The sequence below is a fragment of the Cimex lectularius genome, unplaced genomic scaffold (genome assembly GCF_000648675.2).
Source record: "Cimex lectularius strain Harlan isolate CLEC.00 unplaced genomic scaffold, Clec_2.1 scaffold198, whole genome shotgun sequence".
In the NCBI taxonomy this organism is placed as follows: domain Eukaryota; kingdom Metazoa; phylum Arthropoda; class Insecta; order Hemiptera; family Cimicidae; genus Cimex; species Cimex lectularius.
The window spans coordinates 862,146-883,914 of NW_019392853.1; positions in this window are offsets into that span (position 1 = coordinate 862,146).

Genomic DNA, 21,769 nt, shown 5'->3' on the forward strand with positions numbered 1-21,769 from the left:
TCCATATCCGTGTGTCCATCCGTACTATAATTATTATTCTAACGCAGCGTCCAAGTTGTCCCGTTAGTTGGTTCCATTTGGAAATCATCTAAGTTTGAATGAGTTTGGAACTCAAGAAACCCTGAATGAATTTTCATGAAGTTACGACTTAGTTCAGGCAGGAGATAACAAAAAATCTCATAGAGGTGAAAATAACACGCCTTAACGAAATACTTTCGCTGCTTTGATGAAAATGGGTCGTTAAATAGGGCCACTTGTAACTTAATTAATTACATTGAATTATTATTTTAGACCTTTATTGTTAACCCTGTCTTCCCCAACGTTGCCTCAGGGCAACACTAATTTTAGCAAATTTCCTAAAGCTTAGCTAATCCAATGAGAGGTGGGTGCAAGGTTTTCTTTTAATGTTTCATCCCGTGTATTGGCAACACTGATTTTTGGCGCCAATTTAAAATCTACATCTAGGCATCTTCTATCTCAAACCACTGCATTTTTTTTATCGATTGTTATATTTGCCTATCATAAATTTTTCATATTCAGTTTATTATTTAACCTTTTCTTGCCCAAAGTTGCTTCAGAGCAATGCCAACTGACAATTCTGTTTAAGGTTAGAGGGTAGCCCCGCCAGTTTAGGGCTGACGCAGTGTCTTCCTGCACTATTTCCGCCCGTGTATTGGCAACACTGATTTATTTCCAATCCAAACTCACGGGATTTCCCGTTAACCGTTTAACAAAATTGCCAAAGTTCGTCTGGCTCTAAGACAACTAGGCCATAAAGCGTTAAAAGCTTCTCTGTAGGAAGTAGCTTTCTTTACTAAAAACAAATGATAAACAATTCTTTTAAAGGCTTTTTTTAATGTATCAGCGTTTTTATTTGATGTTCAGTTTGAAGAAGGACTTAAAACAAAACTGGTTAATAAAAATGGCAAACAACTGCAATTTCTAATGTGCTATGCATGCTTATTTTTAAACATGGAATTCATCCGATGGTTCTCTTAAGTGGATTGGATCAACAAATAAATTGTAATTAAATTGGATACTTTGAAGTGATGGAAACCAGTATAATAATTTCCGAGCACTGGTTAATCGCAATAAAATAAAATAAAATATTCTCTCTGGCTTTGATGCATTCAATTAGAACAAAAAAACAACAATTGTTAATGTTTAAAATGTGTTTTTATACGGAGAAGAATAAGTAGAATTGGATTTTACTTATTTGATTTTCTTCTCGGATATATGTATTATCAATTTTTAAACAATACAGGCAGAGGACTGACAACTATCATGTTTCAAGCTGAACAGTAAAAATGTTTGTATATATCAATATTTATCAAATAATCGTTGTTCTTCCTTCATTCGAGGTTTTTAAGAAATGTATTGCAATATTGGCCAGGTTTTGGGAAAAACTAACTATACCAGATTTTTTGGCCTCCTTTTAAATAAAAAAACCTATCTGCGTAAATCTTTGGGAATTTGACAGTATATACCGTTTAAAAATTAAAACACAAAGTACACCCGCTATGACTTATTCAAGCCTTTTATCTCTAGCACATTGTTACATCGCTTCGCATATGGTATGTGTCAGGGAGAAAGCAATTCATATCGTCTAAAGCGCTTTATCTCATTTTTTCAGCAGGTGGACTCCCGCATTTGCATATCAAAACTGGCACACGAAGCTGTTTTGCGATGGCGTTTTTCCGTCAAACAGACGAGTCAAAAGGCATCGCTTTGACAACCGTGATCAATGGGCGACAAATCCACATATTCGGAATGACAAAGGATTCGTCTGAAAATTAAAATTATTTAGATTGTCGTCCTCGAGGGTTGACGACTGTATCACTCGTCCTATGTTCAATTAAGTATGTTCAATCTTCTCAGGCCATCAATTTTCTGTGTTCGAATGAAATTCAAACTTGACCGATCAAACAATACGCTTAACGGATTGAAACTTTTATCTGTGTCTCAACGCGATTGTCATCTGGCCGCAATTCAATCGTAGAAAATCGGATAAAATAGTTGACCGAGTATATCGATTTCGCCTCCATTGATTTCGGAATTGGTATGTATTTAGTTGCGATAGGGTAGTGAAGTACAATTGGGAGGGTGGAACAGCATATTATTTTCCAAGATTAGTTGTATAATACATTTATTTTTACCTAACAAAATAAACGTATGTAAATCTTTACAAAAACTTTTTACCATTGTGAATTATCAGAGGCAGGATAGAAAATTTGATAATAAACCACTGAAACGTGCTGTAGACTGTTTAGAAAATAGGCTAAGGTTTTTCTTTCATTTTATACATTGCGTCACCAACAAATTATAACCTTCTAGTTGATTTTTGGCCAGTGCCATCTTGAATGACAAGCCGTCTCGATGTAACAACACATTCTAGTCGTTCCATATTGTATCGTCCTTATTTTCTACAGGAGGGTGGTCCAATATGCCATTTGCTAAAAATGTAGTGAAATTTTGTATCATCATCTGTTACTCCAAGTACAAAAAACTAGACTTTGATTGTTTAAAACATAAAATAGGTTTTGTTTCCAAAAATGTGAGAGAAATTATAACCTCCTGATTTTATTTAATGGGCTATCTTGATCGACTTGCCGTCTATATATAACAACACATTCTAGTCGCTACTTATTCTACCGTGTATATTTTCAACAGGACGGTTGTACACTGTGTCACTTGTTCCAAGTTGCTAATAATATAGTGAAATTTAACGTTCTTTTATTCATAATGTTATGTAAACTATGAACTATGTTTTTCTAAACTAACTCATTCTTGACCACTCCTCACGAATCCAACAAATTGTAAACTAGGTTTTGCTCCGAAAAGTTGGCTGCTTATCTAATCAGAGATTTTATTCTTATATTCGTTTTCCTTAGACGTCATTGTGAGGTCACCAGGGCTGATCATTGTACCTTGATATGCATTGTTAATTAATACAAATTATTGCAATTATTATAGTTTGTACACTGCGCCATTAAGTAACAAAATATAACCTTATGAATATTTCACCAGTGCCGTCTAGAGTCCATAACACATTCCAAGTTAGGTTTCTAATAATGTAGTACAATTTTGTATCAACATCTGTTATTCCAAATGAGAAAACTACTCTGCTTAACTTCTGCTTAACAGCTACTTTCTCCAGAGAATTTGTCCCATCTTACCATAGGCGTCACGTTTGGGTCACAAGAAAAGTTGTTTATTACACATTAATCTACAATGTTAATTATTACATGTTAATACAATTAATATAGTTTATATATTGTGCCATTGAGAAATAAATTAGAATAGAATTAGAATTTTTCATCACTGCCGTCTATATCTCATGCCCTCTAGGCCTCACAATATTTTCTAGCCGTAAACCACCGGGTTGTTATTGCAATTTGTTAAAAATTGTTAATAGTAAATATACTTAATCTGTACTTACTAACATAGTTATTTTAGTTAGTATGCTGTGTCACTAACAAATTGTATAACCTTTAGAGTTGTTTTTTCGTCAATGCCGTCTAGATGGACGTACCTTCTTGATCTCGCAACATATTACCGCCGCCATTGGTGTATAAGTTTTCTTTTCAACCATACAGTATAGTGAAGTATACTGTATAGTGAAGTATAAGCTTTCCTTCCAAAAAAGGTAGAAGCTTAAGTTTCGACACATATTTTGTCACAATTTCATTTTCCTGTCACGTCTGGGACAACGATAAAGCTGTTTATTGCACTTCAATATACAATTTTAATAATTAAACTTAAAAATTAAAATGCTCATTAACGCAATTATTTATATTTTTACACACTATAACCACTGTGCCATTATTTGTTTTACAAATTATAACCAGCTGACCTATTTTTTACCGCCGGCGTCTAGATCGACATGCACTCACGGTCTCACTATACGTTCTAGCCGTAAACTACCAATTAAACAATGTTAATTAGTACACTTAATTATTGTATATAAATACAATTATTTTTACTGTGTCACTAACTAATAAATTATAATTTTTTGAGATATTGTTACCGGTGCCTTCTAAATTTCACGGTACATTCTAGCCGTACCACCTTTTTATACCACTTTGCCCCCCAGTAAGTTTTATTTATTAAAACAGATGATATGCTACTATCTATTAATTTTACACTGGCTCATAAATGATTTTACTAGTTAATTCAGATCGACATACATCTCGCGATACATTTTCGCCTTCGCCAGTAATGATTTTCGAACATATTTCAGTTTTTGTCTAACATATCTATCTAGGAACGTTTTTTCCAAAACTTAAACACTCACAAGTTCAAAATATTATTTTGGGCTTATGCATTGCGAAAGCTAAATACGTAGTTTTATCTTCCAGAGCTTTTTCTATTATACACGTGATTCTACGATATTTTTCCTTTTTTATTAAACTTGTGAGCACTAGATTTTCAAATAGTATTGAGATTACTGGAAACAATGGGCTGGGTCGGTAGGATGAAACGTCATGTGGTTTAGCTGGCTTTGCTATTATAGTGATCTGACCCACTTTCCAGTTAGAAGGGACATGCCTAACTGTTATTGCTGTTTTACATAAAAGCGTCTATTTCAAAATTCCTTTTTTTTTTTTAATGTTAATTAATACACATTAATACAATTATTCAATTTTATACACTGTGTCCCTAAAATATTATAACCTTCTGAGTCATTTTTCACCATTGCCTTCTAGATCGACGTGCCATCTAGATCGAAATGCCGTCTAGATCTGTCATAACATTCTTTCCATAACATTCTACGCATTAAGAATTTCCCTCATAACGGCATATTTGAACGTTTCAATTTGGAAAACTTCCTTAGAAGTGCAGTTTAATTTAAATTGTTCGAGGACAAAATTTATAAGACATTTGTTTTATCAGTCTGTCGATATCTGAGGTCAGTTCGTGTGTATTTTTACATTGTACAACACTCATAAATTGGAGTCAACTATCGTTCGACTGCACGGTTTATGATATAGTAGGCACAGAATTCATGTTTCAGTTCGAAAAAAGAAACCCTACGAGTTTCAAGGTGCTAAAAGAGATTTACACTTTGTTTCGAATTAAACCCCCTCGTGGAATGAGTAGAGATCAAACGGGCTTAAGAAGCATTTGCGATCCGGCCAAGTCGAGAGGGCCGAAACAGTGAAGCGTTGACACCCGTGTTAATAAATAAATCCCCCGGGCTTTAATACGGTGAAAGCCTTTTCGACAAGTCTTGTTACAAAGCTCAATTCGGCCTTGTTTCACCACGTGAAGCGTAATAAATGTGTAGTCGACCAATAGAAAATCATTAGAATTTCGATTCTGCCCACCTTTCAAACTTTGTTATACAATTGACAACAAATTTTTCGACACGGCCACCATGATCTTCACTTTCAAGTCGGAAGCTATTAGCTAGTTTACATCAGTTTGGAAAATAAATCGATGAACGCCATTGCCAGGCAACTAACAACAAACTTTTGCCGTTTTGCTTTTAATTTTAAGGATACGCGTTGTAAAACCCATTTCAGACGACGGAATTTCTTCCCGCCAAACAAATATTAAAAATATTTAAAAAAGGAATACGATACTGCACTATTTGTGTGTAACTCGGACAATCTAAATGGTTCAGTGGGAATGTCACGGGAAAAGAGACGGTCTGATAAATAACTGAAGTTCAAACGAGCCGTCCGAGAGAATTTTAATATACGCCCATATTGGATTTATGCCAGATGAACGGTATGGAGCTTTTATGCCTTCACAACATTGCGCATATATTCATCGATATCAGAAGCATTTTTCCTCGCCTTGCCGAATGCTTTTGTTTCAAGTCCACAAAAAAAAAACATTGGATCGTAACTTCAGCAGCAATAAAATACACTATAGAGCGCTTTTATTTTACACTTTTATCGGAGCGTGGAGGAACGGGAGTTGTTTTTTGTTTTTTAAATCTCGCACTGTACTTGCTTTGTGTACGTCCCACGACCACTTTGTTGTTGATTTTTCTTTCCGATTGTTTATTTCGATTGACACCAACGAAAATAACCGAAAAAATGAGCTGTTCCTTTTATACGATGTGCTAACCGCGAGATGTCTGCCTGTTGTGTCCTCGATGAAACTTTTTTTCCATTTGTCGGTGACGTTTAGGATAATTATAACTTGGGCCGTTTTCAAGGCTAGTGCAACGAAGCCAGGATCTATCTTGCTACAATCGAAATAGCCAGTTTAACTTTTAGTGAAAATACTAAATGTACTGTAGGATTTACATGACGCTATCGGGTTTCTCTGTATGTGATTTTTTAATTTATGCCCGAATTTTTAATTTAGAGTTGTATAATTGTTAGTTTATGCCTCAATTTTCAATCTAAAGGGACATAATTGTTCATTTTTTTTCTCAATTTTTCACTCAAAATATGGAATTCACCCAAGTAGTTGCATTAGGACGTCGGGGTTTCCACGTCTATATTTTTTCAATTTTTGCCTCAATTTTCAATGTAAAGGTCTGCAATTTTTCTACTTTTCCCCTTACTTTAAATCAAAATATTGAATCTACTCGAGTATTTACGTACATAACTTTCGGTTTGCGTGTCTATAAATTTCCATTTTTTGCCCGAATTTTGAATGTACAGGTCCATAATTTTTCAATTTTTGTCCCAATAGTCAATTTAAAGATCTATAATTTTAAAATATTTACCTCAAGTTCTCAAACAAACAATTGAATCAAATCAAGTATTTACATAACTACTTTTGGGTTTGCAGGTCTAAGATTTTTCGATTTTTGCTCGTATTTTTCAATTTAAAAGTCTGAAATTTTTCAATTTTTGCCCGAACTTAGTGTACAGGGCATAATGTTTTAATTTATGTCTCAATTTTCAGTGCAAAGCTCTATAATTCTTCAATTTTTGCCGCAATTTTTAATCAAAATATTGGATCTACTCAAGGATTTACATTGGCAATTTTGAATTTTGAGGTATAATATTTTTCAATTTTCGCCTCAATTTTTAATGTTGTGTATTTTTTTATTTTAGCCCACATTTTCAATCAGAACATTGAACGCACTCAAAGACTTACATAAGCACTAGTAGAATTACAGATCTATAATTTTTCAATTTTTTACCCGAATTTTCAATTTACAGGTCCATATTTTGTTCAGTTTTTGTTCCAATTTCAATCTATGAGTCTATAATTTTTGGTCTGAAATTTTTCAATTTTTGCCCGAACTATTAGTGTACAGGGCATAATCTTTTAATTTAAGTCTCAATTTTCAGTGCAAAGCTCTATAATTCCTCAATTTTTGCCGCAATTTTTAATCAAAATATTGGATCTACTCAAGGATTTACATTGGCAATTTTGAGTTTTAAGGTATAATATTTTTCAATTTTCGCCTCAATTTTTAATGTTCTGTAGTTTTTAATTTTAGCCCACATTTCAATCAGAACATTGAACGCACTCAAATACTTAAAGCACTAGTAGAATTACAGATCTATAATTTTTCAATTTTCTATCCGAATTTTCAATTTACAGGTCCATATTTTTTTCAGTTTTTGTTCCAATTTCAATCTATGAGACTATAATTTTGCAAAATTTTCCTTAATTTCCTTTCAATCAAAATGTTGAATCTACTCAAATATTTACATTAGATCTTTTGGGTTTGCCGGTCTAAAATGTTCAGGTTTTGCCCGAATTTTCAATTTTCAGGCGAATAATGGTCAAAATTTGCCAGAATATTCAAACTGAAAATCTACAATGCTTCAAATTTTGCCCCAATTTTTAGTCGAAATGTTGAACCTACTGAAGGGTTTCGTTGGCATTTTTGGGCTTGAAGGTCTACAATTGTTGAATTTTTGCTCCGATTTTCAATCACAGAATTAAATCTATTCAAGGATTTACATTTGCACATTTAGGCTTTAGTCAGAATATTGAATGAAATATGATGCTAACGGAAAAAATAAATCTATATATTGATAGTAGGTTTTCATTAGTTTGTTCGTACCTGGTTTTTCTTGTTCACCTCGTTGTGTATTAATTTTTTACAAACTTGCTTCCGAAATTCTAAATTTTTAAATTGTTAATGTCGTTAGAAATCCACTCGAAGAACAATCCATTTTTGTACAACTCGCTTCAAAAAGCCTCACAACGTTCTCTATTTGTAACTTTAAAAGTCTCGTCGATATAATTGTCAGTTTGGTAAACGAGTAACAGCGATTACTGCTCAAATTTTAACTGTTGTATCAGAAAACAATATTGGATTGTATTTTTTCTCGTTGTGTTTCTGTTTTGGTAGTCTCTTCGCCTGGTTGCTTTTTGGATAGGCGAGATAAAAAGAAGAATGCACATGAGCGCCTCCTCTGCAAGGTAACATAAAATTGCAGCATGTACAGTCCTTATCTAAATTCGAAATCCTATAACTTGAAAAGCTATGAAGGCTTAAGTAGTTCAACTTTAATATTTAAAAAAAAGGGGTGCAAATATAGTACAACGAAACGGTAGTAAACTTCTCTCAAAACTTTCTCCCTTTTTTTCTTTAAAACTATTTTCACACTGAGAATTTCAAACATTCTTGGGAGTTTCCGAACAAAGTTGGTTAAGTCCCTTTAAAAACCGATCTCTGACGCTGTAGATAAGCATTAGAGGCGGAAAAATATAGAATTCAGTTGACAGAGAGTAAAATCTCCAACACGTAATGGCTTTTTTTTATAAAGCCATACACTGGAATATGTTATCTAGATTTGGTAACGTAAACTGGAAATCCGTTGCAAGATTTTTCGATATTGATCGACGAGTGCCGGAAAGATTTCACTTTTATGGGCATCATATCGGAATGACAAATTGGCCGATGGACGGGGCAGTGGGCAGTTTTAGACCTGCTCATATTTGGATGGATTCGGGACCTGGTCCAAATCAAAAGGACGGCACAGAAACCTGCCGGCACAGCACAATTACACCTTTAAAAGGCCCATTTGTTCAATAATATTTGCCGTTCTCTTTGCCGGCGAGAAGTATCACCTGAAGTATGACCTTCAACAATATTCCAATTATACTCGTACTGATCCAGTTTTAACCACTGATGAGCTAAAAAGTGCGTGTTTCTTAGTGACCTGTAGCTTCATAATTTGTTTAAGTCGTGAGCAGGTCAAGAATGAGATCGTTTGGAAAAACATTTTTTTCATTTTTTTGCCGACACTTCAACCTTTATCGGGTCATCTTCAGGGCATAAAGTGTGGGCTATTCTTGTGGTCTCATATTGTATATAAGAATAGACCACAATTTATGCCCTGAAGATAACCCTATTAAAGGTCGAAACATCGGCAAAAAAATTAAAAAGGTGTTTTTCTAAACTACCTCATTCTTGACCACTCCTCACAATTTGAACAAATTACTTCTAAAAAGTGTTTAAAAATGTGATCCTTACCTCATCCCCTAGCCATGTAACACTTGGTACGCTTTCTTTTAGATTTCTTTCCAATGTATCTAGGGCATAAATACCTTCTTTATTATCCACCCTACCCGAAATTCAATTACTTTTTCTTGGTAGTGTGTTGTTTCTGCTCAAAACTGGAGGTCCAATTTTTCTCCCGTGGTGCTAGATCATAATATCCTGAAAGGCAAAAACAGTGGCCACCCTTAATATTTTCAATTATCTCTTAGACCATAGTCCATTGATTATTTTACAACAATATTTGGTTCGTTTTAAAGGATTAGAGGTAATTAAAATCTCCAACTTGTAGTTCCAATTGGATTTTGTAAATGAATCTTTGAATAGTCAACCTCTTCTTTGTTGGTTTTTCTGTAAAACTTCTTTCTGACGTTTCGGTGGTTTGCGTTTTTTTTTTAAGTTTCAAATTTGTTTGAGTGATGGTTTTAAGTGACACAGATTCGACTAGAAACATTGTTGGAAAGTGGAAGAAGCCAAACGTATGTGGCCAGGATGTTAACATTACCGTAACAATTGTGCAAAGGGTCTTCTATAGCTACCAAGGTACTGGAGGTTACTCAAGAAGGCCTGGATCAGGTCGGGTCATCTTGTCACATCATGTCAAGAGAGTTGATCGTTTTATTGTTTCGAATCCACTCCTTAATCGACATTCTACCGCTGATTAGATCAAGCAACGACTTCAACGAGTAAGAAATGGTAATGTCAGTTTACGCCCTGTAAGACATTCAGAAGCTGGATTACGACAAGCCTGCCACTGGTCCAGAACGTATGACATGGTACAGAACAGTTTTGCAAGAAATCGCATAAATTGGTCTGAGCAAGATGGATCCAAAATCTTGTTTTCGGATGAGGTCTTCTGACGATCCAGACAGGGTTTGGTGAAGAACAGGAGAGCGATCCCCGCAACATTTTCAATCCGGAGAAGCTATGGAGGTGGTGATGTTATGGTTTGGTCAAGCATTTCTATGGTAGTTGGTCAAAACACCTTCATCGAGGCTTCTTTGCTCGATACATTAAAGTTGTGATATCATAAGTTGTTCCTTTTATGCCACCAATTGGCAAGGCTTTATTTCTATTCAAGAAATTCATGCTAGGATGGTTGGTACTTAGAACGGGCGTCAATTCAATGTTTGTAGTGGCCAGCATGTAGTCCCGACTTACGCCCTATCAAACACCTTTGGGACGAGTTGTCAAATGGGTAAAAAGTCGCCCAGTGATGCCAGAGAATTTACAGGGATTAAGAATGGCGATCTTAAATCAGTATGAAAATATTCCTCAGCAATACATCCAAAACCTCATAAAATCGATGCCACGTCGAATGCAAGCGGTGTTCAACACAAGAGGAGGAAATACTACGTATTGAATTGTATAATTTCTTCGTTGTTTCCATAGCAAGATTTTTTGTTGAATTGTTTCACTCATTTTAATTTGTTATTATTTAGCTATATTTTATATTTTTTACATATCCAGTAAACAGAAAAAATAAAAATTTTAACGATTGTGTAAGTATTTTCTAAAAAAAATCAAGGGTGGTTCTTTTTTGCCTATCAGTGCAGTAGCATCCGATTTGTTTCTGTTAGAAGAGCAAGCTTCCTAGCCAGAAGATCAACCCTATCACACTTAGACAATATAAAAAAATATTCATTTATCAATTTGTTTTGTTAACGTGAAAAAACCTTTTCATATAACTGTGTCTCGTTTCGTTATCTTTCGACATCATCGATTTTCAGCCAGTCTGTATTTCCATGTTTAACTGCCTAACAATCCCCAAAAGTTATTTATCAAGAAAACTTAATAACAGAAAAGTGAATGCTCCGCGCCTACAAAGCCTACAAAATAATGGAAGTGTCTTGATTTGTTGACGGCTGTGTTGCTCGATCTAGATTTCAACAGACAGCACAATAGGATTATGAAAGAATAGAGAGAGGGGTACAAGATGTATTAAATTCCGTATCATAAATCCTCCGGAAAATCCGCGAAAAAGCTTTTTCCACACTTCCCTAGGAAGACGCATCGATTGGGCCGAATACACACATAAAAGTAACAACTTTTTAATGTAACAGCCCCGTTCAATATTGTCGACTAATTTTATCCTCGGTTCAAGACAGAAAAGAAAGTTTCAATTCGCCCTAACAAGTTTCAATGTTTCCTTCTTTAAACCGTCTTTACTCCTGTTGAATAAAGTTACCTTGCCGATGTTTTTAAAAGTATCAAATCGCATATTCTTTATATCTTTATACTAAAAGATGGTCAGACCTGAGGACAGAACAGCATCAAGTATTACAATTTTGAAAGATAACCTTTTTTGGTTACATTTCTCGTACATATAAGCTTGACATTTTACTCATTCATTATATTAGTTTGGAGGTAAATCCTTTGTATGTGCAGTCTCCTTATTTGGCGTTAACAATAGTACTCCATAGTTTCAAAAACGAAACAAGGGATTATAATTTTTGACAAATTTTGAAATTCAGTTGGTTGATTCGCCGTTTTAAAAAAAATACATGGACATGGTTTTTCAAAATATGGGTAGGGTTAAAATTAGAAACGGTTAGGTTAGGTAAGGTAGAGTTAGGGTTATGGTTACGTTAGGATCATAGAACGTTACGAATACTTACCTTATTTTCACTCGTTTATAGCTTTTCCTTGCTCGTGTGTAGAATACCTTGTCCTCGAAGAGTTTGTTAAACATGGATATGGTTTTTCAATATGTGCTTAGGGTTAGATTAGGTAACGTAGGGTTAGGTTATATACGGTTAAGGTTAGATTAAGAAAGGTACGGTTATGGTTATCGTTAGGTTAGTAACGGTTAGGTTAGGTAGGGTTGTTGACGGGTCAGGTTAGGTGAGGTAGGGTTCAGCTCAAAATTTGTTAATTAACAACAGCAACACAACATGACTTCGTTATATGAGGAGTCACGCCCACTTGTGATGCTCCGACACTGTTCCTGCCCTTTTTATACAGTCTTCTTTACCTAATTTTTGCTCACTTATATTTACTTGATTCAGTTTTTTCTAGCTCGTGTGTAAGACGTAACGATCGATTATGATTTTTGACGAATTTTCAGATTAAGCTGGTTGATTTGTAGGAGTACTATTATTTATTTAGAAATCGTGAGATGCGGTCTGGTGTGATGTAGGTTTCAGAAAAACATTTTCTTTATCGTGCCAACGTTTCGATCTTTATTGAGATCATCTTCAGGGCTCAAAGTGTTTGTCTTCGGTGTAATTGTGCCATTCTTGCGTGTCGTGATTTATCTCACTGGCACTCTCGACACGTCACCTAAGAATGGCACAATTACACAGAAGACAAACACTTTCAGCCCTGAAGATGATCTCAATAAAAATCGAAACGTTGGCACAATAAAGAAAATGTTTTTCTGAAACCTACATCACACCAGACCGCGTCTCACGATTTCTAAATAAATATCGATTAACGGTCATTAATCACCACACATTATTATTATTTATTTTAACATAGATATGGTTTCTCAACGGATGGCTAGGGATTGGTTCTGTTTCGTAGGGTCGGGTTATGATTAAGTTAAGTTAGGCTAAGTAGGGCTAAGCCTAAAGTTTTTATTAGTAGCAGTAATACAACATTACTTTGTTAAATGAGGGAGTCAAGACCTACTTGTGATGCTCCTATATTGTTCCTGCTCTCTTTTAACCCAGTAATCAAGTCATGTGGCCTTTTAAATGGTAATATTAATTATAATTAAATTCCATGTTGCTTCTCCAACTTTACAAAATTATATTTCTTACCTTCTCCATGTTCACCACTTAATTATTTTATTGCATTAAAAACGGGTTAATTTTAAATTAAAAAGAGTTAAATTGAAGTTAAAAAGGGTTAATTTGACGGAAAAAAGCTATACAAGTAGCATCACGTCATCATTTTATGAAATAATTTGCGCCTTCAAAAATCAAAACCTCCTCTTCCCCCTTATTGTGTGGTTGGTTTTTCTTTTTTAGAAACTGGGCCCACGTTCCACCCACACCGACCACTCTCAAGGGCTCGTTTGAACAATTCCACTAAGAAAAACTAGGCCGGCTGGAAAAAATGAGCCACTTATTCAAATTTTCATGCTAAGAGAAAACCTCCTTCCTCTTCTTCACCTTCTTCTTCTTACTTGATGGACACTTTAACAATGCATGGCCGGTTTTTTTGTACGTTTGTCTTCTTTAATGCGTTGCTTAATATTTAAGCAGGCGATAAGCACACTTAAAATTCATAGGACAAATCGCGTCTGCTAGAACGCAAAGGGTATGAGCGGTTAAAACACCGCATATTTTATTTTATGAAAAGCCGGATTAACATATCTGTTTATTCATACATGTGGTCTTTTTTTTATAAAGATCTCTGTTGAAATTCGTGGACAAAACATCAACAAAGATTACACTCACGATTACTGTTATTAACACCTTCTTTTCACCTCTTATCCTCTCGATCGGTTTCTACCGCAGAAGCCATCAATGCAAAAAAAAGCTACACCTAGGTGTACAATCCGTTAAAGTCACAGGATAAAAAACCGTCCAAATATTAATAATTTCCTGACAAATTATTCGGTCCACAATGAAACTTTGGTTTCATCATTACTGGGATTTGTTTAACTCTTAATATACAATAGCGGTGAACGTGAAAGACTACGGACAAAAGTTATTTTCTCATCAGGAGCCATTTTGCTAACTTTAGTTCAAAAACAAAACAATTGTAGATGCTTCATTGGATGATTCGGAAGTTTTTTTGTTTAAATAGCTTTTTAGTTTTCAGCAACGTCTTAATTCAATTAAAGTCTTTGAGAGATGCATTTTTCCTGGCATACTTGAAACCCCAAGCCCGTGGGTATTTTTACTATTGGATATTTTCTCATCTTTCTTTCTTCTTCACGGCTTTCACCCTCGGTTCTTCGGTTCAATGCCTGGCACACAACCAGACCACTTCGAAATATCCAAGCATTAAAATATTTTCATTTATTTAATTAATTTTGAAAAGAATCTACTCTTTTTTTATGCACAAAGCGATAATGAAATATATATGAGAATAGAATTTATAAGATTATGCACTTTTAATATTTTATCCTTATACACTGTCTTTTCAACGGTTATTTTCAAGGGTTGCTAGAGCAATGCACTGCCTTCTATATTCCCACTTAACGCTGGTGGTTCTTCACGGTCGTATCCTAGGTCCTCCCCTCTGCTCAATTTACACCCACTCATTCCTAAAACCAACGGTTTATTATCCATTTCTGGCAAAACCCTTAAGAAACCTCTCAACAAACACCATCCCATTCTGAAATTCAAAAGCATAATCCTTAACAATCAATTTTCGTTTCGATCTCGACACTCTACAGTCCCACAGTGTCATCCCTGTGAGCTAAAAAAATGACTGGTCGGAATATTCCTTGACGTTCTTGATGAACTGCTATTTAAGCTAAAGGATATCCGTCCCAACAACGACAATCTTATTTTAAAATTTTACATTTCTGTTCTACACCTATGAAAGGGCCACGCACGCTCTCGTATCCTTCCAGCTTGCGCTGGGGTCATCTTAGGAAGTATCTTCCCCCATTCTCATCCGGTTATCCCTCAAAGAAACCTTCAAACGCTCAAAAAGTGAAAGATGATAATAAACCAGACCGAAAGTAAATATATAACTTTTACCCGATGAATCACACTCTCCACTTTGATGAGTGATGAATATTCTTCTTACCTGCGATAATACGTGTGCATTACTTATGGCTATTTCTGGACAGGGGACTTACTTGGCCCCGCACTAGTCTAAAAAGAATGGAACGACGATACCTACTACACCCATAGTAATCCTCTTTATACCTACCATCCTCCACACCAAATAATCCCTAATGCTGTTAAAAAAAAATATTGTGCTTAATCCTACCTAACCTAGCCTAATCCATCTATAACCCTACCTAACCTAAGTGTCTTAACCTATCTTAACCCATCTATAACCTAAACTAAATATTCCTAACTTAACCTAACCTTAACATTAACACTACCTTGGAAAACCTTATCGATGTAAAAAAAATAATAATAAAAAAGATAATCAATCAAACTAATTAATTTTTAAGGTAGGTTTAACGCCTTTTAACCTAACCCGTCTATAACCCTACCCAACCTAACTGTTCCTAACCTTACCTTGAAAAACAATATCCATGTTAAAAACCTAATATAATAACAATAAAATGAGAGCAAATAAACCAAAACTTTAAGGTACGTTTAACTCTATCTAACCTAACTCGACCTAACAAAACCTAACCCAACTCCTGCCTTAAAAAACATTTCATATCAACATAAAAAGCAACAATGGTAAATAAAACTAATAATAATAAAAAGCCATCAAATAAGCCAACCTAATCCTAGAAAGTGCTTAGTTTAGAAAAATCATACTTTGCATGGTATGATAGGGGTAAGATCTATATTGCTCGTAAAGAAAATAATCTTTACTTAACCCCCCCCCCAAAAAAAAAATCTATCAAAACGAAGAAAAAGCCTAAAGATGTGTAGTGAGCTTACATGTGGATTACAATAATCCCAGTTTGATGACAGGCTTGGCCTCATACAAGACCTACCTCACGTAAAATGTCATTTGTATGACAAGTACAACATAGTACGCGAGAGTTGAACTGATCTACTGTGTAAAAATATTGGTTAAAACAATTCAGAAAAGTCGTTATTAAATAAATCTTATTCTTCCAATAAAAGAAGGAGATTTGAGATTAGTGTGTGTTACAGAATGAAAAACAACCGTTTGTTATATTGTACAGGGTTCATTTGTAAGCAATCCAACATTCGGTTAAGCTCTGCTGAGATTCTATTCGATTCCCTTTAGGAAAAATGTCTCTACTTCCAATTAAAGTCTAATCTGTTCTCCGGCTGAGAGCTGTGCCGATTCTAAAAATAATGAACCAAAGGGAAAGGAGTGGAAAAAGTAGAAAAAACCGTTGTTGATAGCCTAAGGTGGTCTGGAAATAGTGCGCTTTGACTAGCCAACCGATCTGGTTTTGCGGTTTTCACCCGAGACATAGTTACGTTTTTTAACCGATTTTTTCTTCTTTTTTTTAACAAGGAAGAAATAACAGTTCTGGCCATGCTTATTCAAAGCAACATTATAGAATTATACGACTGAATAATTTGTATTACAAAACTTAACATTACATAAAGTCTATAATGGTCTGATGAAATATGTAGACAAAAGACTTTACTATTTATTAATGGAATAATAAAAGTTCTAAGAATTTCCCGGTTCTTTGATTCTGGATCATCATACTCAATGCCGTGAACATCTACAAATCGATTCTTTGATGATGTTGATGATGATGATGATGATTATGGTGAGAGGATACTGTGACACCAGTGTTTGATATTCCAGAAGCAGTGCAATCAGTTGGTGTATTGTAATTTTCCCCAGTTCCTTGGTTCGGGATGATCAAAACCCATTGTCGTTTGAACAGTTTCACATCGATTTCCTGATGATGAGAAGAATATTAGAAATGGTATTCATATGGTTTATGGAGGATATGTTATTCAACAAACACTGGATTCTTTTGACTTTCTGTACTTATCCAAATTGTTTAGTTTAGTTTAATCCGATCCTCCTTTTAGGATGTAGTAAGCCATTGATGTCGCTTTGATTCCTGGGTCTTCTTGATACCCTAGGTTATGTATCCATTGAGCATTTGCTTCACCTTCGAAGTAAAAACGGGTGGCAGTTTCTTTCTCTTTATTGCATACCAGACTGTGTAGGAGTTTTCTCGTGCCAGTGACCAGTGTAGAACCCTATCGCTACTCTGATGGTGATAAGAATAATAGAAAGCGGAGGTTTTGTATTCCCCAAACACTGCAGCCTTTTTAGTCCTTAGTCCAATACTACTGAGAGAAAAGGATCTCTTTGAAAAAACAATAGGTCTTCATTGCTGCAATTCTTTTTGCTGTTTCTTCTTCATATTTTACGTTATGTCGGATGGCTGCTACGCATTCGAAGAAAATATGGCAATTTTCTTCATCCTCATTGTACAACCTAGAAATTGGATCATCCAGTTTTGACAGTTATTTAACCAAGATGTCACAATTGGCCCCTCTAAAGTTCGTCTTTCTGTTTTGTATGGACCCTTCCTTAGATAGAGGATTCTATAATACATAGACCAATTATAGCAACAGGGTCTCGTAGGATCCTTTGGCCAGCTGCTAGGATCTGCTTGGCCATTACCGAAAATGCATTCTTTCTCCATATCGACTTCTATAATACAAGGCCATATACAAAGTCTGACACGCATTACCTTCAACTTCTCCAACCGCTGAACTTTGTCGCAACTGTGCTGATCTTGGAACCCTAGGTTGTCTCAATTATGCGGTTGCTTTGAAATTAATAAAGGTATGTAAATCCTCACAAAATATTGTGTAGATGTTATCTCAGATGCCCGTGATCGGTATATAGTCCTAAAATATTAGGATATAATGTAAGTGTTTTACCCTATTCAGCTGTAACTGAGTTCGCTAGTTTAGCTGAGGGTTCTTTAATGGTAAGTTAACTGTGTTTGGCACATCTGCCTATTTTTAATATTGTTTCGTGTTGACCCATTATCATGATGGAGGTTTTTCATCTTATTATCCCATGATAGGTTCTGGGCATGTAATTTTCTTGCAGATCCTCCTTGGAATCTGTTTATTCATCAGTTGAATGCTTCCGTAATGAGATTGCTCATATTTTGGCTGTATGTTCTTGTCCATTACCGAAAATTCCTTTATCCCGTAGTACCCAAGTTGGTAGGGTGATTTCCTCGGTTTTGGAAATTTTGGGTGTATTTTACTGACCACTTTTGACGGCCAATTGGACCTGGTTAAGCTTTTTGGGCCGTTGCCTGTCTAATGCTATGAGTACTTTTACCAGTGTAACTTGTAAGAGTTTTTTTTAGCACAAGAAATCATGTAAATTATTTTCATCTTGAAAGGCCGAGATTTCCCTAACGAGTCGCTCATATTTAGTATTTGCACGGAATATACATGGATTCTTCTTCCCCTTTGCAGTCAAAACGTTCTAGGTTTCTGCGGGATGTTGTCTAATTTTCAAGAATGGCTGATTTTATTCATCGTTTTGTGCCCGAAATATTTAACCCTTGTGTGATTTATTTGTTTCTTGAGTGTACGAGCTTTTCCTAGCTTCTCATTGTATATATGATTCCAATGGAGGGAGGTTTCATAGTAGTCCTGAAGCAGCTGAGTTTCATTTACAATGACGCCATTAATTTTTGGGTAGCTTCATTTTGTAGATTATTAGTCCAACAGATTATATATTATTTTTATATTTATAACTGAGCTAATATTCCATCTTTTCAGTCCCTAAGATTTACCTAAGTTTCTTCTAATGCCATTAGTCATATTTGCTTTTGGTTGATGGTTTCAATATCATGTCTAGATTTTTATTTTTTCGGATGTCCATTTACTAATGATTCAATTTAATTTCTCAAGCCCAGTTGTTTTAGTTTCCTAAAAGAAGTCCAAATTTGGTTTAAATAGAGAATTTATTTGTATTTTTTTAAGCGAACTAATTGTGAAATAGTTTAAAATTGGAGAGCACCTAGAACTGGTGTCCAACCTTAACTTTCTAGATCAAGTTCCTAATAAGGAGTAATTGGGACATTCTATTTCTAGTAATTGCTGTAATTACTTTAGCTGTGGAACTTCTCTTTTTTTGAAACATTCCCTGGACGATTGGCATTGCAATTAAACCATTGAAAGATTAAACGAGATCAAAGCGTGCTCGTTGGAGAACAAACGGTCGATTTTACTTACTTTAGTGGCTTTTACATCTCGTCAAACTTAAACTTGTCAAAAGCGAAAATTTGTCATGATGTCGCGATGAAACTTTTTAAGATACTTTTTTAGTTTTTATATAGCGATTATAGTTAAGTTTTCCTGGAATGAAAATACAATGTCAACACTGAGATTAGGGTGGAATCGTCGGATGCCAAGATTCAACATTGACAGGGAGTTAAAATAATTCAAACTAACTAAATTAAAATTCGTGAAACGGTGATTCTCTAATTTGAACTAGTAACTGAGGTAATGTTTACATAATTAATCTTTAAATTCATCTTATAAAACATGGACATTTTTTAAATATTAAAACCGTAAAGATCTTGATAAAAATGTTTTATTATAACCAAAATTTTTAAAATCGTTGCTTTGGAGTGAGCGAGCAATGTGTACGTATATGCGCCAGCGTCGCATAACGGAGTATACTATCCTATATTCCATTTATTCAGCTGACTTACCTGTACATCCCCAATATTACTACCGATGCATATGATATGGCAATTCTGTCGTATAACCCGACGCCAACCGACCTCCAACACCCTAGAAAACCTTCAGCTTATCAAATACTGATGAAAACAGAGGAGGGCGAAACAGTATAAATTCTGAAAAATAATCTTGATGTACATACAAGCTACAAACCAGATTTTTAGGACTATCCCTAGGCAACAGAATTCCGAAGTTTAGAACCATGTGTACGATTCAGTAATACTTCAGGCTAGTTGACATTTCTTCCTCAGCTTCAGAGAAAAGAGCGTACTAATTATACTCCTCAGTACCCAAATAACAGCATTTTAGCCTACGCGGACGATGCTGCCATTTTGTCTTCCAACTTAAATCCAAACCTCCGGCATCACCTAGAGCATGTCAATATTAGTACAAGAAATGGGGGACGAGACTGAATGTAAAAACAAGCAGCTACAGACTTTTACCCAAGCTAGATATTAGGTCTATTTCTAAACAACAGACTTACGTGGAATTCTGAAGACTAACGAGACGAGAGAAAAGTGAATAATTTCGGGTGCTTCCTTCGACATGATCAAAGCTTTTGGCAGTGTCTGGCAAGGATTTCTCTTAGTCCTATCGTTTATACTGTTGACCTGCTGGTACATCACGACCCCTACAGATTATATCGGGAAGGCCGCTTGACCTACAGGCTAAGGCTTTATGTGCAGAATGGGAGTTAGCAAATGATCATCCTCGTTGCATTCCGATAGAGTCGGGTCGCGACAGCTGCTTGGATGATAAATGAATGGCAGCAGCGTTGGGATTCGGCATTGACTGGAAGGCATACGTACAAACTATTTCCCAGGATTGAAGCTAGACTTAAGATGAAGCATTTAAAAGTTGACCACTACACTTCACAACTCCTTACAGCACACGGTGATTTTGCGGCCGAATTAAATAGTTTCAGACTTACGTCTGACCCCTTCTGCGCCTGCGGACAGCCTGAAACAATTGACCGCGTGATTTTTGAGTGCGATAGATGCTTAGACCTACGGATTAATTGGCAATATGAGGTAAACGTGAACAGTTTAAATATAGACACCCTACGCAATGCCGTAACGGTTTCGAATCGACGGTTAAAATGTGGAAGGCCATCATGAAAAGAAAAGGATGGCCCACATGAAGACCGCATATGCGCATTGAGTTCAAATCGAAAAAAATTGGACATGAATATAAAATGAAACTTAAGATAAATAATAATAATAATAAGGCCTATACCTCCTCTTCCTGATATCCCGAGCGAGCCGCCTCCGGAGGCCCATACCGGATATCAACCAAGAGCTCGCCAGGAGAGAGAGAGATGCGACCGTCAAAAGATCGTACAATAAAAAGCTCAAGCTTCCGTCTTAAATAAAAAGCAGAAAAACATAAACATCAGCCAAAAAAACTGTAAAGAGCCGAACACGGCTTAGGCACAGTTAAACAAAAGGCCAAGACGACATCACGACGACAGTATTACTACCTAAGCTGGCGATGCCGCCATTTTGTCTTCTAACTCGAATCCAAGCTTCCAACATCTCCTAGATCTTATCAAATAATAATACAAGGAGTGGAGGACGAGACTGAATGTGAAAACAAGGGGTACCGACTTCCACTCAAGCTAGATATTTAGAACTATACCTAGACAACAGACTGACGTGGAATAACAAAGACTTACGAGACGAGAGAAGAGTCACTTGGTACGTTCTTAGATATGAAAGTTTTTCATAGGAAGGAAGAGTTCTCTTGAACCTAAACATAACCTTATACTAATATTCTAACAGATCGTTGCTTAAAAGTAAGCTTAAACTAAGAACCTAACCGATGGCTGCTCAATGTCTCACAAATATAGATGCAATGTACTTTTACATAAAGTTTTTTTTATTCATTACAAAAACCTCCGTTGTGAAGAGCACCATCTGTTGGTACACGGATGGATCTAGAAGGCAGCGAGGTACGGGGGCAGGAATATTCTTCGGTCCTGGAACCAAATACTTAAAAACCCATCGAAAAATACACCAGT